This window comes from Triticum dicoccoides, chromosome 3B (assembly GCF_002162155.2).
Source record: "Triticum dicoccoides isolate Atlit2015 ecotype Zavitan chromosome 3B, WEW_v2.0, whole genome shotgun sequence".
NCBI lineage: Eukaryota > Viridiplantae > Streptophyta > Magnoliopsida > Poales > Poaceae > Triticum > Triticum dicoccoides.
In genome coordinates, this window is record NC_041385.1 from 838,524,757 (window position 1) to 838,545,007 (window position 20,251).

The 20,251-nt window shown below is 49.1% G+C and overlaps 1 pseudogene; it reads right to left on the reverse strand.

Moving 5' to 3' along the window:
* Positions 1–6,359: 6,359 nt before the first annotated feature.
* The window catches only part of LOC119280241, a 25,841-nt pseudogene continuing 11,949 nt past the window's right edge, over positions 6,360–20,251 (reverse strand).

Genomic DNA, 20,251 nt, shown 5'->3' on the forward strand with positions numbered 1-20,251 from the left:
AAAGCCTCGCTGAATTCAGCCCAAGTAGTGACATGGCCCGCTGGGCGCATAGCTCCATAATTCTCCCACCATAGACTGGCGGGGCCTTCAAGATGATATGCAGCAAAGGTGACCTTGTCAGCCTCCGCTACCAGCGCGGAACGCAGTTTGTGAGAGATACTGCGAAGCCAGTCATCAGCGTCGAGAGGCTCGACGGAGTGGTGGAACGTGGGTGGATGCAATTTGATAAAATCACTGAGTGACACCACGTTAGCCCTCTGATGTTGTGCTGTATTCTGTTCAATACGCTCCAACAAACGGTTTGTCTCCCGCTTGTTTCTCTCAGCTTCCATCATCACCTCGGCTAGTGAAGGAGGATGAGGCAGATTTACATCCCTGGCTTCACTGCCTTCGGCCTGCTCTTGGGAAGCAGGGTTAGCGCGCGTGTTGACCATCCTAGGTAAACAAGACAATGATTTAGTCAGGATGATAAAATTCCGACATAGGATAAAAATGCAAGGAATAACTCGAAATGCAAGATGATCATCCGTATGACATGGTAAAAACAGAACTGCTTCTTTTATTCCATCGTCATACACACCATACAGAGTTTAGTACAAGACCAAACAAGGTACTATTACGGTGAAAAGAGGATTACATCTCATCGGAGGCATTCCAAGCTCCTATACATTATTTTTCTACACCTCCGGAAGGAGTACAAACTAGGTCATATCCCACGAGTCACGCGGGACGATAGACGACACAGCTAGTGCGAACTAGTGATACTACCACTAACTCAGACCGATCCGTAGTAGTCCTCGTAGAAGTCACCTCCATAGCCTGGAAGCTCAACATGATCATCTGGAAACAGACGGTCTCACGGAGCTTGTGGACCATAGGGGCTAGGATGAGGCCTTGGACCAACAAACGGTGGCCTGCGGGGACCGCGAGGTGGGGTGATGCCTCCTACATCACGCCAAACCATCACGTCTGGCAGAGCAGATCTCACAGGATAGAGATCGCGCATATCTGAATATCCAGCTTGCACCGCCGGTGCGAACCGAGTCAAGGTGGCCCAGTGGTCAGCACGGGTGTTGAAGAGCTCTAGCCTTAAGGCCCGATTTTCACGGTCCTTATCCTCGAGCATCTCAGCAGTGGTGCGAGTCCGTGAATCCTCCTGAGTGGGGTCAGCATAGATAGCCTGGAGATACCCTTGTGCTCCCGGAAGTGATCCTGGCATATACCGGAAATCAGAGTCCCGAAATATACCAGATCTGACCCGCATAATGGTCATCATAGAGTAGGCGGCGTCCTGCACAGCCATCTCAATGGTAACCCCGAGTCCATAAGAGCAGTGAAGAGGCTCGGTGGATCCAGGATAAGATGGAAATATCCTGACAGTGCAGAGATACTGGCTTTGATTAAAGTCTCGGAATTGCTCTTCGACCGTGTACTCAGGATACCAGCGGTATCCAGCCTCAGTCATTACCCTGACCAACTTAGCAGTATGGCCGGGTACATCTAGGCATCGAGTCAGGCGAACCACTTGATTGAGGTCGCGAGTGGCCATCTGAAAACACAATCATAATGCAAAGGCATTAGAATTTCTAGCAAAATTTCGGCAGCATAACAGCTGTAAATGCTCAAGAAGGATTTTGAGACATTTGACAAAGGATTTCATACACACTCAACATCATCATATCAAAGTTCTGAATCCATTCTAACAACATAATGTGGTAGTAGAACTGAACTAGGCTTGTATCCATCAAACTTATAAGGTACTACTGATTAGTAACACGTGATCCTGATAGAGAGAATAGGTCCTAATTCCTTATCCCCGGTAGAAGAATGGACTGACTCAGATCAGAATGTCATAAGGTATAAGGAGTAAAAAGAGCCTTACGTTCCATCCCACAAACAATTCCCCTACATATAACTAAAGAATTTCTAGACTCAACATCGACCAGTTTGGCTTGGAGAACCTACAGGCAGTCCGGCTCTGATGCCAACGCTGTCAGGACCCCGACTCGATGTCACATCGATCTAGCTGGTAACACCTCATATCACTTTGCAGCCTCACGCACGGTATCCCCACGGGTGTCGTCTTACCTTTTCCCGGGACCGTTTGCGCCTTTTGGCTCACGTATATGATAGTGTCGCTAGCATCCATATGATAAAGAGCCCGGGCTGACATGACTAGTCGTAAACCCAAAGTGGCACAGACTTACAGGGACAGGCATCCATGACCCAGCTTCGAACGTGTCGGTCATCAGCAAGTGGGTCCGGGCTGTAGCACTGGGCTAACAGGACTCCGGTAAACCGGGCTGTAGCGGGCTAACAGGACTCCGGTACTCAAAGCGTGACATTTCCCCGAAGGGACAGACACAGGAACGAAGAAGGACACATGCCGGCCAGCCTAAGTGTTCCAGAGCAGTAGCAAGCTACCATGGCTCATCGGTAACACTAGGAGACATTTCCCGGTAAGAGAGGCTACTAAAGATAAACAACTAGATAGTCAGATCCCACACATACCAAGCATTTCAATCATACACACAATATGCTCGATATGTGCAAATACAACGAAGCATCACAACATGACTCTATGACACAAGTACTTTATTTAAGGCTTAGTGAGCCATACATAACATACACAAAGGTACGGGTCTCACGACCCCACATACAAGTCATACAGTCATACAAACCAGCAGCGGAAGTAACTTGTCTGAGTACAGACAACTAGTAAAATAAAAGAGGCTTGGAAAGCCTAGCTATACTACGTGGTCCATCACAAGCTCAGGGTCACCACCTGGGTCTTTAGCCTACTCGTTGATGTCAACGTCTACATAGAACCCATCAGAAGGGGTTGCAGCGTCTTCTGTAAAAATGTAGATTATAGCAACATGAGTACAAAGGTACTCAGCAAGACTTACATCAGATCCTACATACATGCATAGTATCAAGAAGGGTTGGTGGAGTTATTGCAGCAAGCCAGCTCTGACTCTTGGCTAGGCTATCCTACGATACTCCAACTTGAAATGGTTTTGCGCACACGAGTCCACTACTCACCACTTCAATACACTACCGAGGATCCACCTCCGTCTTCCTACGGAAGAGCCATCCTCGGCACTCACACTTATCTTGAGGCTTTTAACAGTTTCCATTTACTTGTCTATGAACTGTATACGCAACCAAGTAGTCCTTTACCGCGGACGCGGCTATTCGAATAGATTATGATAACCCTGCAGGGGTGTACTTCTTCATACATGTTTCCACCACTTAGCGTCTGCACGCGATATGTGCTCGGCAGACTTCAAGCGAAAGTCGACGTGGGTGTAGACCACGACCTACCTAAACACTTAAGCCTCTAGTCCAGGTTTATCGCCTATTCAGGTTCCATCCTCAGGGAGTCCGGCCGAGGTTTCCCATACGGCCCCGAACGATGTGAACAGGGTTCCCGAGATACCTAACGGGTATTCGGTACACCCGGCCACGTACCTACCGCATCACAGCCCACCCCTACGGTCAGCGCTGTCCACGGCCTCCAGTAGGCTACAAACACCAGAAACTACTTGCAACTCCTGGACAGAGAGCTAGGGTGAATAAGAAGTCGAGCGGGGTCATATTTCAGGGCCCAATGCATGGTAGTAGCTGTATCTTAAATCACGCATACAGATCTCAGTGCTTAAGGTCGGCTTCAATGAAACAACCCACCATGTACTCCTACATGGCCTCTCATCGATACCTTTACCAAATCGTGTTCACCACACCACTCTCATTACCGACATAATCATTTCACTCTAGCCCATCACCCAGATGAACCAGACCTGACACGACTCTAAGCATAGCAGGCATAGCAAGGTAGGAACAACACATACATATGGCTCAATCAACTCCTACACATGCTAGTGAGTTTCATCTAGTTACTGTGGCAATGACAGGTCATGCAGAGGAAATGGGTTCAACTACCGTAGCACACAGCAGTTTGCATCGCGTTGTCTTAATGCAGTAAAAGAGAGCAGGAGCGAGAACATGGGATTGTATCGATATGATCAAATGGTTGGTTGCTTGCCTGATGGTTCGATGCACTGATACGGTTCTTCGTTAGGGTAATCACGGTACTCCTCGGAGACAGAACCTGCCGCAGAGAGCACCGATACACAAACATTACCAAACAGTATGCAACAATATGATGCATGCATGAGACATGGCAAAATGAGTGTATTGGGCTAATGCAACTAAAACCAGAAGGGTTTGAACAAATTTGAATCAAGGATTCAAATTTCAAATTCAAATATGGCCTTTTAAAGTGCTTTTCCTTGTTCTGCTTAAAACATCAATTTAACTTGTTTGATCATGCATGAAAATAGTACAGATGGATAGATTGGATTTTTCTGATCATTTTTCATATATAATTTGTCCAATTTGGAATTACAGAATAAAAGTTATGAATTTTTGAAGTTTAATTAATATTCTGGAATTTCCTGATTTAAATTAAATCCAGAAATTATAGTTATTGCGCCAGCATGACGTCAGCATGACGTCAGTGGTCAACTGCGGCTGGCTGGAGTCAAACCTGACGTGTGGGGCCCACACGTCAGTGACGGGGGGGTTAAACAGGGTTAAATTAATTCTAATTACTAATTAGTGGCGCTGGGGCCCACTGGTCAGTGTCAGGGGGGGTTGACTAACGGTAATTAGTACTAACTAACCAACTGTCCGACAGGGCCCACGCGTCAGTGACCCTGGGGGGTCAAACCCCAGGTCGGACAGGTCAAACCCCACCGGCGACATGACGCCGGCGAGGCCCGAGACGGCGGCGAAAGTGCTTTTTGCCATTCCGGCAACCAAATGGACGGCGGAAGGCATCTACGTGTTGCTGAGGTTGAGCCGCGACTATTGGTGGTGGTGGTTGGGCTCGGGGTGGCCGGAGTTGACGGCGGCGAGCTCGGCTGCGGCTGCCGGAGTTCGGGTGCGGTCGGAATCGACGTTGCAGGGGGCTTGGGGAGGCGTTAGTGCGCGCTGCGTGCTCCTGGTGAGGTGGGGAGCACGATGGTGTGCTCGGTTGGGTGCTACGGTGACCGTGGCCACGACGGCGACATTGCCGGCGGCGTGGAGCTCTCGGCCAAGGTGGGGCTAGGGCCTAGAGGTCGGGAGAGACCAGGGGAGAAGGGGGAAACGATCCGGGGCTCACCGCGGGGCTGCAGAGGTGGTTAGCGGGCTCGGGGACGCGCTGGAGACGACGAATTCGACGGCGACGATGATCGGAGCCCGAAGAGGGGAACGGCGACGTGGCGGCGATGCAGGGCTTCCGGGGAGCTATGGAGCGGTGGGGAGGAAGAGGGAGTCGAGGCGGAGCTCCTGAGCTAGTCGGGGGAGCGAGGGGTGGTCGGAGACGGCGGCTATGGCGAACGGCGGCGACGGTGGTGTTCGGCCGTGAGAGAGAGAGGGAGAGAGCAGCACGGGAGAGAGAGAGGGATAAGGCCAGGGGATCGGGGCGGCACCGAGAAGAAGCGCCGCGGCGTCGCGCTGGCGGGGGAGGCAGGCAGACGGGCTGGTGGCGTGGCGCTCCGGCCGTGCGCGCGCGCCGGCCACACGCCTGGCCGACTGGCGCCAGGAGGACGACGGCGGTGGTGGGCTGGGCTGGCTTGCTGGGCCGGCCAGCTGGCTGGGCCGCACAGGGAAGTTTTTCCCTTTTTTTTCTGTTTCTGTTTTTATTTAATATATCTGCAACTTTGTTGAATTTAATAAAATACCTAGGCAAGTTCAAAAATCACCAAACTATTCCTGGCCCATAGTTGGATTATTTCCAACATGAAACATTTTAGTTTGGAGATATTTGAGCATTTAAATATTTTATATTATTTTAAATGCCCAAATTCAAATATTTATGATTTAATTCAAAAACCCTAGGATGGCCTAGGAAAATGTGCACCATTTTTGGCAGAGGTTTTGAACCAAGACAAAAATGATGGGCATTTTAGAAGGGCATTTCAGGTTCACTGAAAAATTATTTTAGTAACCCTAGTTGGTTTCAGAGGGGACTGGGGGTTCTGTCATCCCCATTTCAAGTTTCTGATGAAAGAATAAACATGATGCAACACTCTAATGCATGACTAGCTAGGGTGTGACAGCCATCTCGAAAAACAAATAAAAAATCTCAAAAAAATCAACAAGAACAACCATGCAAAATTTATGACGTTCATTCTGGTTTAACTATGTCTCGGTCAATTGAGAATCAGTAAATCCGCTAAAACTACTAGCCTGGGCTACATGTAAGGGTCGCTTTGTGATCCACCAAGCAATGATCACACGATCATGTTTATTCTATCTTACACAACTGCCGAGTACACGAACCAGTCAAGCTAAGAGAACTCCGATGGTCAGAAGCAGCTCGGCGGTGTGACCTCTCCGGACGCGGACCCGCCGGCGTTTTGGCACTTGGCCTGCGCCGGCCGCTGGTGCCGGTACCTCAGCCTGATGTTCCTGAGCTTGATCCCGCTGCAGGGGTTGGTGCCGCTGCAGTTGAACTTCACCGCCACGGGCGTCGCCGACGAGCCCTTGATGTCCGTGTACGACAGGTCGCTGATCTGCACCCCCGAGCTCTGCAGGGACACACAACAACACAGCTCATGATATAGTCGATCGATCACGTGTAGTTGCATGCATGTAGGGAAGGAGACGTACATTGCCCAGGCAGTCGCCCTTGCGGGAGCAGTAGTTCTGGTCGACGAGGATGGGGTTGGCCACGCGGTTCATGGTGACCCGCGAGAAGGAGACGTTCTTGACGAAGCCGGAGTTGGGCATCGCCCACGTCTTGATCCGCAGGCCGTTGGTCGTGCCCTTCAGCACCGCCCTGTCCACGGTCAGGTTTCTCACCCTCTCCTCACCGTCCTGCCATCCCAGGCTCCGGATGCTGCCACCGTCCATCCAACGCAAACACAAAACCAATGCTATCTATCAAACGCTGCGCAAATCACAAGCAAACAAAATATAATGTATGATGAACTGGCAACTGAAGGTGGCACCTGATGCCGTGGCCCGGACCGCACTTGATGTCCCTGATGAGCATGTCCTAGGTGCCGGGCCCCAAGGAGATGCAGTCGTCGCCGGTGCCGATGGTGGTGTTGAGGATGCTCACGTGCCGGGAGTGGCTGACCTGGATGCCGTCGGTGTTGGGGCTGTTAGACGGCGCGATGATCCGGACGCCTTGGACCGTCACACCGCTGCAGTCGAAGATGGACATGTGGAATTCCTTGCTGTCGAGCAGCGTCAGCTGCTTCACGCTCACGCCCTTGGATTGGCTAATGTCAAGTGTCTGCAAACATAAGTATGTATGTGTTAGACTAGGTATATTGTATATATACGTGTTGTAACACAATACCTGTACCTGTACATTCTCTCCTATATATACATAACAGCCGTACCCGCTTAGGGTATCAAGTATTGTTCAAACCCTAGTTTGTCTAATATGGTATCAGACGACGCGTTCGATCCGCGCTGTGCTTCCGCTTCCTCTGCCGCCGCCGCGTTGGCCTCCGCCGCCGTGCCACCTCCGTCAACCCTGACGACGAAATCGCCGTTCATGGCGTCCGTCCCGCTCGCCTGGGCCCGTCCGGTCGAATCAGGATCACGCCCGCCCGTGCCCCCATCGCCCGCAATCCAGCCGTCTCTCGCCCATGGTGAATCGCTGGAACCAAACTCCCACGATCGCATGCAGCAGCTGCCCCGCGATCCGGCTGTCGCTCGCCCGTATGGCACCTCTGCGCAGCGCGACGCCACCTACGACGCGATTCCGTCGTATGCTGCGCCGCCGCCGTACGTCAGGATCCCATCGCATGCTGCGCTGCCGTTTTCAGGTCCCCATGGTGCCCCTGTTCAGGTGCCCTACGTCGGGTCATATCTAGCGCCCTACGTCGCGCCGCCGCCATCACCGTCCATCGCGCCGGCGCCGTATGCTTCGTCCTCTGCGGTGCCCTACGAGGCGCTGTATGGTGCGCCCTACGCTACCCTGGCGCCGTACGTCGTGTCGCTGCAGCCCTACGGCGTACCTCCTACGGTGCCCTACGGTCATCACCAACACTACCGTGCGCCTCCGTCAGCCGATGCGCTGATTTCGTACAGTGCTCCTCCGGCATACGACTCACAGCTTCCCGCACCGGTGGCTGAACCAGGACCGTTCCACTTTGCTCATCTGGTGACGGTGAAGCTCTCTGCTGATAACTACCTCCTGTGGCGTGCTCAGGTGTTGCCGCTGATGCGTAGTCACTATCTTTAGGGGTATGTCGACGGTACGCTGCCGTTTCCCCCGGCCATGGTTCCGGTTCCCTCAGCTGCTGGTGGCTCCGCCATGGTGTCCAACCCTGCTCATCGTCGGTGGATTGCTCAGGATCAAGCTATTCTGGGTGCCATTCAGTCCTCGCTCACTCCCTCCGTGGCCGGCATGGTGGTCTTTGCCGCTACGTCGAGGGATGCATGGGCCACGCTCGACTCCAGCTTCTCCTCGCAGTCGCTGGCACGTTCCTCTGCCATTCGTAACCAGCTGGGTGAGGTCAAGAAAAATGATCTCTCTGTCACAGCCTTCTTCAACAAGGTCAAAAATTTGGCCGATACTTCGTTCATTCTCAATGGGCTTGATGAGGACTATGATTCTTTTGTTGAAAACATCAATGGACGTGACACGCCGATGCCGCCTCGCGACCTCTACGCACGCCTCCTCAACACGGAACAGCGGCTAGCTGCTCGCCGCTCCGTCGGCGTCTACACGCAGGGTCCTTCTGCGAACGCTGCACTTCGCGGGGGCGCCCGTGGTGTCAAGCAGAAGGCGCCGCCGTCCGCAGGCAACCAGCCCCGTTCGCCCGCTCCACCTCCTCCGACGGCTGGCCGCAAGCGGCTACACTGCGAGGCATGTGGTGGTGGGGTTGAATGTCCACTCTGCGGCATTGAGGGGCACTTGGCGTCTCGTTGCCATCGTCGCTTCAAACGCGACTTCCTTGGTATTGGGAACAACGGGAAAGGCAATGAGAAACAAGCTGCTCTCGCTACACAGGAACCTGGATTTACTCCTTCTTATTCCGTGGATCCTTCCTGGTACATGGACACCGGTGCCACAGATCATCTGACAAGTCAGCTCGACAAGCTGGCTACTCGCCAGCCCTACACTGGTCATGACCAGGTCCCCACTGCCAATGAATCAGGTATGCCCATCTCACATGTTGGTCAGGCATCTCTTCTTTCACGTACCACTACAACCTTGCGTCTCCTTGATGTTCTTCGTGTTCCTTCAGTCACACGTAGTTTGCTCTCGGTTCCTAAATTAACTCGTGACAACAATGTGTTTGTTGAGTTTCACCCTTTCCATTTTTTTGTTAAGGACCGGGACACGAGGGACGTTCTTCTTAGTGGTCGAGCTCGCCATGGCCTATATGCTCTTGATGTGCCGCCAGTTTCTGAAGTTTTCAGTGGTGTTCGGGTGTCGTCGTCGCAGTGGCATTCTCGCCTCGGCCATCCGGCCACTGCTATTGTGCGCCATTTGCTTCATCGCCATAGTCTTCCTGTTGAGTCAAGCAATAAGGAGTTTCTAGTGTGTGATGCCTGTCAACAGGGCAAGAGTCATCAGTTACCTTTCTCTGTATCGAGTCATGTTGTCAAGGCTCCTCTTGAACTTGTGTTTTCGGATGTGTGGGGCTATGCCCAAACTTCTGTTAGTGGTCACAACTATTATGTCAGTTTCATTGATGCCTTTAGTCGCTTTACTTGGATTTATCTTATTAAGCGCAAATCTAATGTGTTTCATGTTTTTATGCAATTTCAAGCTCATGTTGAGAGGTTGCTTAAGTGCAAAATTATCCATGTTCAGTCTGATTGGGGGGGCGAATATCGCAATCTTAATACCTTCTTCCAGAAGCTTGGCATCTCTCATCATGTGTCTTGTCCTCATACACATCAGCAGAACGGTGCAGCTGAGCGCAAGCACCGTCACATAGTTGAAACTGGCTTAACACTGCTCGCACATGCCTCTGTCCCATTCCGGTTCTGGTGTGATGCTTTTGTTACTGCTTGTTTTTTGATAAACAGGCTTCCCACATGACTTCTTCACATGAAATCTCCCCTAGAGGTATTATTTCATGAAACTCGAGATTACTCTCTTCTCAAAGTGTTTGGTTGTGCGTGTTGGCCACACCTTCGACCATACAATAAGCATAAACTCGAGTATCGATCTAAGAAATGTGTGTTTCTCGGATACAGTCCTCTTAACAAAGGTTATAAGTGTCTCCACATTCCGACGAATCGTGTTTACATTTCACGTGATGTTGTCTTTGATGAGACTGTTTTCCCTTTTTCCACGCTCTCACCATCCACTGATACTTCCTCTACCGAGTTGCACTCCTTTCCAGTTTTGCCTGATCAATTTGTAGATGTTGCATATTCTCCTCTGTTATTGCCTAACCATGGTGCAGGAACTGGGCAGGGCGCTCGCCTTGAGCTTCTTCACGATGACATGGTTGCTACGGTACCAACTACAGTCGTGACGTCGGATAGGTCGCTTGACGGGGCGCTTGACGACGATCGCATGTGCATGCCCCATGCACGTGGATCGGGTGGGGCGGCTATCGCGCCTAACCCGGTCTTGCCTAGCCCGGCTGCCACGCCCGGGCCGGCAGCTTCCCCGGCCTCTGCCCCGCATGGGCAGTCCTCGCCGGCTCCAGGCCCAGCATCGCCTGGCCCGCCTTCGCCAGTCACTCGGGGCATGCAGAGCCCGTGGACTCTCCCTCGGCAGAGCCTGTGGACTCGCCTGCTCGTGTGTCTTCCATGCCGCTCCCAGACGTTGGCTCTCCTGTCGTGGTGGCTTCTCCGACACCTCCACCGCCTGTCATACTACGCCCTCATACGCGCAGCAAGAGTGGCATTGTCAAGCCTCTCAAGCGCACGGATGGTACGGTCACATGGCTTGCGGCCTGTGTTGCTCGTGCTGAGGCCGATCCTATGGCTGAACCGTGACATTTTCAGGCAGCGCTTGGCATTCCACACTGGCGCGCTGCTATGGAACAGGAGATTCATGCTCTTCAAAAGAATAATACCTGGCGATTGGTTCCACCTCCATCTGGTGTCAATGTTATTGATTCTAAATGGGTGTTCAAGGTGAAGAAACATGCTGACGGGTCCATTGAGAGGTACAAGGCACGACTGGTGGCCAAAGGATTTAAACAAAGGTATGGCCTTGATTATGAAGATACGTTTAGTCATGTTATTAAACCTATGACTATTCGTGTTCTTCTTTCGCTGGCTGTTACTCGAGGGTGGTCACTTCGTCAGCTTGATGTCCAGAATGCTTTTCTTCATGGAGTTCTAGAAGAAGAGGTCTATATGCGTCAGCCACCAGGCTTTGTTGACTCTGCTCAGCCACATTATCTGTGTCGCCTCGACAAGGCTCTCTATGGTCTGAAGCAAGCTCCTCGTGCGTGGCATGCACATCTTGGCGCTGCTCTTCGTGCACACGGGTTTGTACCATCTACAACAGACACGTCTATGTTCATTCTCCAGCGACCTGAGGTGACCATGTACATTCTGGTCTATGTTGATGACATCATACTTGTCAGTTCATCCGTCACTGCTGCAGATCGGCTTGTGGTTTCTCTAGGGGCTGTCAAGGATCTTGCGAGACTGCACTATTTTTTGGGCCTGGAGGTTCTTCATTCTGACAGTGGTTTGACTCTCACTCAGCAGAAGTACTCTCAGGATCTGTTACACTGTGCGGGTATGATGCAGTGTAAAACTGCTACCACTCCTATGTCCTCGACAGACAAATTGTCAGCTTTTGATGGGGACTTGCTCTCCTCTGAGGATGCCACTGAGTACCGCAGCATCATTGGTGGACTGCAATACTTGCTCGTTACTCGACCAGATATATCATTTGCAGTTAACCGTGTGTGTCAGTACCTCCATGCACCGCGTAATCCTCATTGGACGGCTGTTAAGCGCATTCTGCGCTATGTTCGACACACTGCTTCATATGGTCTACATCTGCAGCCTGCGACTTCTGGTTTGATCTCAGCCTTCTCTGATGCGGATTGGGCTGGTAGTCCCGATGATAGGCGATCCACGGGGGGACATGCTGTGTTCCTTGGTCCTAACTTGATCGCCTGGCAAGCTCGCAAGCAAGCTACCGTGTCTCGGAGTAGTAGTGAAGCTGAGTACAAAGCAGTTGCTAATGCCACGGCTGAGATCATATGGGTGCAGTCATTGCTTCGAGAGTTGAAGGTCTCTCAAGCCCAACCGCCTGTTCTTTGGTGTGATAACATCGGTGCTACCAACCTTTCATCCAATCCAGTATTTCATGCCCGAACAAAACACATCGAAGTTGATTATCATTTTGTGAGAGAACGCGTTGCACAGAAGCTACTTCAGATCAAGTTTGTTTCTTCTAAGGATCAGCTTGCTGACATTTTCACTAAACCCTTGCCCTTACCTTCTTTTGAAGGATGTCGACACAATCTTAACCTCCTGAGTGTTTCAGGACATAGTTAAGATTGAGGGAGGGTGTTAGACTAGGTATATTGTATATATACGTGTTGTAACACAATACCTGTACCTGTACGTTCTCTCCTATATATACATAACAGCCGTACCCGCTTAGGGTCTCGAGTATTTTTCAAACCCTAGTTTGTCTAATAGTATGGCCGACGTCCGTCATAAGGAAACTGTGTTAGAATTAGAGATATATTCCTGTAATCTCAAACTGATTCTATCTCTTCCTCTCCCGTAGCTTCTCCTATCTCCTTTGTAACAGACCGAATCCCCAAGAGATCGGTAAACTCGTTGTAAGCCACGGCAGGGGCCTTTCCTGCCTCAGATCAATATGTACCCACGCGGCTCCCTCATGAGGGAGTAGGAACGCTTCCCATCTAACATGGTATACAGAGCCATCCTCTTCCTATCGATCTAGCCAGCTACCTCCTTCCTCGATCGCCCTCGCCATCCTTCCTCGCTCACCCTCGCCATGTCGTCGTCATCAACCGTCTCCCTCAACCTTGGCGCTCTCCCATCAGAGAAGCTCACCAAGACCAATTTCATCCTATAGAAGGCACATGTCATGCCGGGCCTGCGAGGAGCGCAGGTCACCGGCCTCCTGGACGGATCAGACATAGCGCCACCGAAGACGGTGTAGCAGCAGCAGACGGACAAAACCGTCACCACCGATCCCAATCCTCTGTACGCTCAATGGATATCGAAGGATCAGCAAGTCCTTAGTCACCTCCTGAACTCCCTGTCAATGGAGATTCTCGCTCAAGTAGCGAGCAAGGAGACGACCTTCGACCTTTGGACTGCCATCACCAACTTATTTTCCTCGCAGTCCCAATCGCGCATCACCAATCTGCGGATCGCCATCACCAACACCAAAAAAGGCTCTATGTCTAGTAGTGCCTTCATCTCCAGGATGAAGAACCTGGGAGATGAGCTTATAGCAGCGGGACGCCCCGTCTCGGACCCTGAGATGGTAGATTACGTCCTCGCTGGGCTTGACAGGGACTATGACCCTGTTGTGGCAGCCATTGGCGCAGTTAAAAATCAGATTTCAGTAGATGATCTGTTCGCCCAGATTGCAGCGTTTGATCAGCGCGTGGAGATGCTCGGTGACGGTCCAGATGCAGGATTCAAAACCTCAGCAAACTTATCCTACAGGGGGCGCGGGCGCGGCTACAATAGAGGCCGCGGGTGCAGCAACAGCAGGGGGCGTGGCCGAGGCAGGCGCCCCTCCCCAACTCCATATGGTGGAAATAGCGGCGCAGTGCTGGCCGCAGTCGTCCACAACAACAGCATCAGCAGGTTCGAGATTATCCAGAATGTCAAATTTGCTACAAGCATCATCCAGGAGGTGCTCGTGATTGTTGGCATCGATATGATGATGAAGATAAACATGAGGAGAAGGAGGCCAACATGGTCAGCGACTCCTATGGTGTCGACACCAACTGATATGCAGACATGGGCGCCACAAATCACATCACAGAGGAGCTCGAGAAGCTAACGATCAGAGACAAGTATCGTGGAGACGACCAAGTTCATACTGCTAGCGGTTCTGGTATGAAAATCACTCACGTTGGTAGTTCAATTGTCAAAACCCCCATAAAAAATTTGCATCTAAAAATAGTTCTATATGTCCCTTCTACATCAAAAAATCTCCTTTCAGTTCATAGATTTACTCTTGATAATCGTGTCCTTATTGAATTTTATCCTTATTTCTTTTTGGTAAAGGACTTGGACACGAGGAGAGTGCTTCTTAGGGGCAAGTGTGTGGGAGGTCTCTACCCACTATATCTTCGTCATCATCATCATCGAATAAACAAGCTTTTGTTGCTGTCAAGCCTTTTTCAGCAAAGTGGCACAGTAGATTAGGTCATCCTTCATCAGCTATTGTCAAGCTCGTTCTTAGCAAGAATAAACTTCCCCACTCTCATGAGTCTAGTGTTGAGTCTATTTGTGATCCATGTCAACAAGCTAAAAGTCATCAGTTGCCATATCCTATTTCATTTAGTGTTTCTACTGCACCTTTGCAACTTGTTTTTTCTGATGTCTGGGGGCCAGCTCCCACCTCTGTTGGTAGACACTCGTATTATGTTAGCTTCATCGATGACTATAGAAAATTTACATGGATCTATCTTCTTAAGAAACGATCCGAAGTGTATCAAGTTTTCAAGAACTTTCAAAACCTTGTTGAGCGAAAACTAAACACTAAGATTATTGCTATGCAAACCGACTAGGGAGGTGAATACAATAAACTCAATCTCTTTTTTCAAGAGCTTGGCATATCACATCATTTATAATGCCCTCATGCACATCAACAACAGCTCGGCCGAAAGGAAACATCGTCATGTTGTTGAAGTAGGGTTAACTCTACTAGCAAATGCATCCATGCCACTAAAGTTCTGGGATGAGGCATTCTTGACTGCCACATACCTCATTAATTTACTCCCTAGTAAAGTCATCAAATTTGGAACTCCCATCACACGTCTTTTTGGTACAACTCCCGACTACAAAACACTTCGTGTATTCAGTTGTGCTTTGTTGGCCTCACCTTCGTCCATACAATACACATGAGCTTGCATTCCGTTATAAAAAGTGTGTGTTTCTTGGATATAGTCCAATCCACAAAGGAGTCAAATGTCTTGATGTTTCCATTGGTCGAGTTTATATCTCTCGAGATGTTGTGTTTGATGAATCTGTTTATCCTTTTGCATCCCTTCATCCCAATGCCGGAGCACTTCTCAAGAAAGAATTACTTCTTCTTCCACCACATCTCCAAAACATTGATCATGGGGGCGACAATTGTACTAACCCAACTGATGATCCTACTAGTGGAACCATGTCTCCTTGTGTGCAGGATCATGCAGTACAAAATCGGTGCAGAAAATGATCAAAATTTTGAAGAAAACGAGCTTATATTGCATGTGCCAGAAGAAGACGGAGCAGGCGCGAAGCACGAAGCAGATCCGCCGTCACTTGGAACTCCTGTGCGCCAGGTCACCTCGGATCAAGCGCGCAGATTCGCCCTGGATCGCACGCCAGGCAGGAGCATGCAGCGCCAGTTGGAGGGCGATGCGTCACCGCATCACGACGAAACTCCGCTCCGTGCACCGCGTCCCATGCGCGGGCCCAACGCATCGACAGTGACAGGCAGATCCGGGTCAGGATCGAGATCCCTGACCCATGCGCGCGTGCAGGCCAGCAGTGCAAGATCTTCTACGGCTGCTGCTTCTGGTGGGTCGGTCACACCACAGGCCACACGGCTCGGATCGGGATTCGCTGTAGAAAGAGAATCTGAGGCATCCCCAGGATCCTCTACGGCTAGTCCTGCTGCATCAACTCCTGTGCCAGCTCTAGCTACAGCTCCATGTGTCATGACTCGGCTCCAAAAAGGTATACGAAATCCAAAAGTTAGAACTGACGGCACTATTCCAAATGGTATGCTGTGTATCACAGGAGAACCGGCAAGGTTAGAAGATGCCTTAGGGGATCCAAGATGGAAAAATGCAATGGATGAGGAGTACTCAGCTCTCATGAGGAACAAGACTTGGCGTCTTGTACCTAAAAAATGAGGTAAAAATATCATTTACTGTAAGTGGGTTTACAGAATCAAGAAAAAGGCAGATGGCACCATTGACAGGTATAAAGCACGCTTAGTTGCAAAAGGTTTTAAACAACGTTATGGTTTGGACTATGAAGACACTTTTAGTCTGTTGCTAAAGCTGCAACCATTAGGCTTGTGCTAGCAATTGATGTGTCCAGCGAATGGAGTCTGAGACAGCTAGATGTTCAGAACGCGTTTTTGCATGGTGTTCTGGAAGAGGATGTTTACATGAGACAACCACCTGGGTATGAAAGTAAGAAAACACCTCATTATGTGTGTAATCTTGACAAGGCACTTTATGGTTTGAAGCAGGCACCAAGGGCATGGTATTCAAGGTTGAGCTCTCAGTTGAAGTACCTTAGTTTTGTTGCATCCAAGGCTGATACATCACTGTTCATCTACAACAAAGAAAGTCTAACTATATTTGTGTTAATATATGTTGATGATATCATAGTTGCAAGCTCCTCTCAAAATGCCACTAATGCTCTTTTGAGTGATTTGAGTTCACAGTTTGCCTTGAAGGACCTTGGTCATCTACACTTCTTTCTAGGTATTGAAGTTAAGAAGATTCAAGATGGCATAGTACTGAATCAGGAAAAATATGCCACTGAACTCCTAGCTCGTATGGGGATGAAGGACTACAAGCCTTCACCTACACCATTGTCTTCTTCAGAAAAACTTTCAGCTTTTGAAGGAGAGCCACTTAAGGAAGAAGAGAGCACAAGATACAGGAGTGCAGTAGGAGCTTTGCAATATCTGACAATGACAAGACCAGATATATCCTTTGCTGTTAACAAGGTTTGTCAGTATCTTCATGCACCTACCACTGTACAATGGATAACTGTTAAGAGAATTGTACGATATGTAAAGCACACTGTGAGTTTAGGTCTTCAGTTCAGACGCTCTAAGTCATCTCTTGTTAGTGCTCTCTGATGCTGACTGGGCAGGATGCAGTGATGACAGAAAGTCAACTGGAGGTTTTGCAGTTTTCTTTGGCTCAAATCTCATTTCTTGGAGTGCCAGAAAACAAGCCACAATGTCCAGGTCAAGTACTGAAGCTGAATACAAGTCACTAGCAAATGCTACTACTGAAATCATTTGGGTTGAATCATTGCTCAATGAGTTGGGAGTTAAGCAGCATCGTGTGTCATGTTTGTGGTGTGACAACTTGGGAGCCACATATCTTTCTGCAAACCCAGTGTTCCATGGCAGAACCAAGCATATAGAAATTGACTTTCATTTTCTAAGAGAAAGGGTTGCAGAAAAGAAGTTAGACATACGGTTCATTCCTTCCAGAGATCAAGTTGCAGATGGATTCACTAAAGCTTTGCCAGTCAAGCCCTTCGAGGAATTCAAGAAGAATCTTAATGTAGGATAGTTGAGATTAAGGGAGGGTGTTAGAATTAGAGATATATTCCTGTAATCTCAAACTGATTCTGTCTCTTCCTCTCCCGTAGCTTCTCCTATCTCCTTTGTAACAAACCGAATCCCCAAGAGATCGGTAAACTCCTTGTAAGCCACGGCAGGGGCCTTTCCTGCCTCAGATCAATATATACACACGCGGCTCCCTCACGAGGGAGTAGGAACGCTTCCCATGTAACAAACCGAACCGAATTACGATGCAAAAAGAAACCAAAAAGTTCATGTCATCACTCACCCTGGGCCCCTGCCCGGCGGTACACCTACCGGCCTTCTTGCATGCCTAGTACTCCTGTCCTTGCCCGTCCAGCGTCCCACCACGGATTGCCAGGCCGTCGGCATGGTGGAACATGATCCACGCCCTGCTGTCCACTGTCGACGGCGCGAAGACAGTGCTGTTGTTGTCAATGGCCACGTCCACGCCGGCGCTCCGACAGGGCCCCTTGAAGTAGGCCTGGCTGATCAGGAACCTGCCTGCCGGCACCCATAGCACCGGCCGGGAGCCGCAGCGCCCCGTGTCATTGCATGTCGCACCCCACGCGGCCAGGAACGCCCCCGCCGAGTCCAATACCTGCCCACCACGTTGTACTCTACCGCCTCCGTCAATGCCACTAATGCCGTCTCTGTGAAGCTATGCTATGATGATAGCCTAGGTACTCATCAAGTATATAAAGAAAGCCTGGAGCTAGATCCCTCAGTCAAGTACTAGTAATCCTCCTTGATGTATATAGAATCATTTACGGACCGTGCAACAACCTTCCTCCAATCGTGATTTGCGGATTTCACTAATTTCTATTACCCCACGAGTAGTATTCTATTTGTACGTTGTCTTGGGCGTGTCTAACGCGCGCGCTCCATTTCCGACCAGAGCGCAAACAACAACTTCAGTCTTTTTTGAGACAAAAAAACGACAACTTGAGCGATCGGGTTTGGTCCTATTCCCGGTCCGGATCGATCCCGGCCGGGAACGCTCTACCTATTCATGAGTTTGGCCCAGCGCTGGCCCAATACCTGCCCTAGGCTCTTTTTCTTTCCACGTTTTTTTCTCTTGGGCCTGTATATTCCTATTGCGCCCATTCCTTATCTGGGAAAGAAATTTTCAGGGACAGTAATGGGCGGGAAATTCCACTTTTGATTGAAATAAACCCCCTAAAAAAAGAGACTGAAATAAACTAGCACTTTCAACAAAAATTAATTGCTAGTTTTGCACAGAAAAATTAACCTATCCTTCTATTCCCTTCGATTAAATTTGTCCATGTTTTTATTCAGACAAAAAAAAGCATGCTCAATTGAATTGATCTACAGCTTTTTGGTTGAATCGGGAATGTTCATTGAATTGATCTTCTATGAAAAATTTCAAATTAACGACAAATTTTCGAGAGCATGAACATATTTTGTAAATTCTGAACAACTATTGAATTTATGATTTCTGGAAATCATGAACATATTTTGAAATTCATGAAAACTTTTGGAAAACTCAAACATTTGTTGTGTCAATTTGGTGTCACGTGCTCGCGACGATGTCCACCTCGACTCGCGTAACCTTAAGACAGGATGGCAGTGGTGTCACGTACTCGTCTTGGCGTTCGACGTCGCAACCGCGGCGACGTCCACCTCGACTCGCGTAAGCCTAAGACAGGGTGACAGTAGTGTCACTTGCTTGCTCGTCGTCCGTCTTCGCACCACGAGGACGCCCGCCTCGACTCACATACACTAGTAGAAAAGGGGGCATCAGTCCCGGTTCGTAAGGGCCTTTAGTCCCGGTTCTTGAACAGGGACTAAAGGGTCGTTACTAATGCCTCCCCCCTTTAGTCCCGGTTCAAACTGGAACCGGGAGTAAAGGTCGCGGCCACGTGGAGCTCCACCTTTAGTCCCGGTTGGTAACACCAACCGGGACTAAAGGAAATTTTATGATTTTTTTTTTTGAAAAAAAAATTTGATTTTTTTTGAATTTTTTTATTTTCAAATTTCTGAATTATTTTAACCTCTAATCTCTAATCACCACCCTCATCACTGCTCAATTTATCCTCTAATCTCTAATCACCCCTCATCATTCATAATCATCTAACTTCCCGAACGGTCACCCATCCTCCCACTCCCCCAGCCTGAGCATGCTTAACTTCCGGGTTCTATTCTCCCTCTATTCCAAGTTTGCACTTGTTGTTTTGCTGACAATAGTAAGATGTCAATTCTATTAACCCTCAGGAATTTTGCGTGAGCATGAAATGACACATTTCACTGTTTGAGTTTGAAACTATTGTTTTAAAAAACAATAATTATTTAGTAACACTAATATTTCTAGAATAATTAGTTTGACCATTGTTTGACCACAGTTTGACCAGATTTGACCAAAATTCAAAATAACTGAAATAATTATTTAGTAACACTAACATTCTAGAATAATTAGTTTGACCATTGTTTGACCACAGTTTGAAATTTTTTCGATTTTTTCCACTCTACATCTTAAAAGCTCCGTAAATTTTTTTCTGTTAGGTTTTTGAGGATTCTAAAAATGTTTAACAGGGTTCCCCGGTTAAATTTGGATGTAACTTTTCGAGTAGATGATTTTTCATATAAAAAACTTTTTCATCCGAGTCAGTATGCAAAAGTTATGCCCATTTTACTAAATTCTACAGAGATTTTGCAAATAAAGTCGAAATTCATATTTGTAAATTTTCCCAACAACTAGACCACATATCACATGGGAAACTGAAAAGGCGATCCACGGGG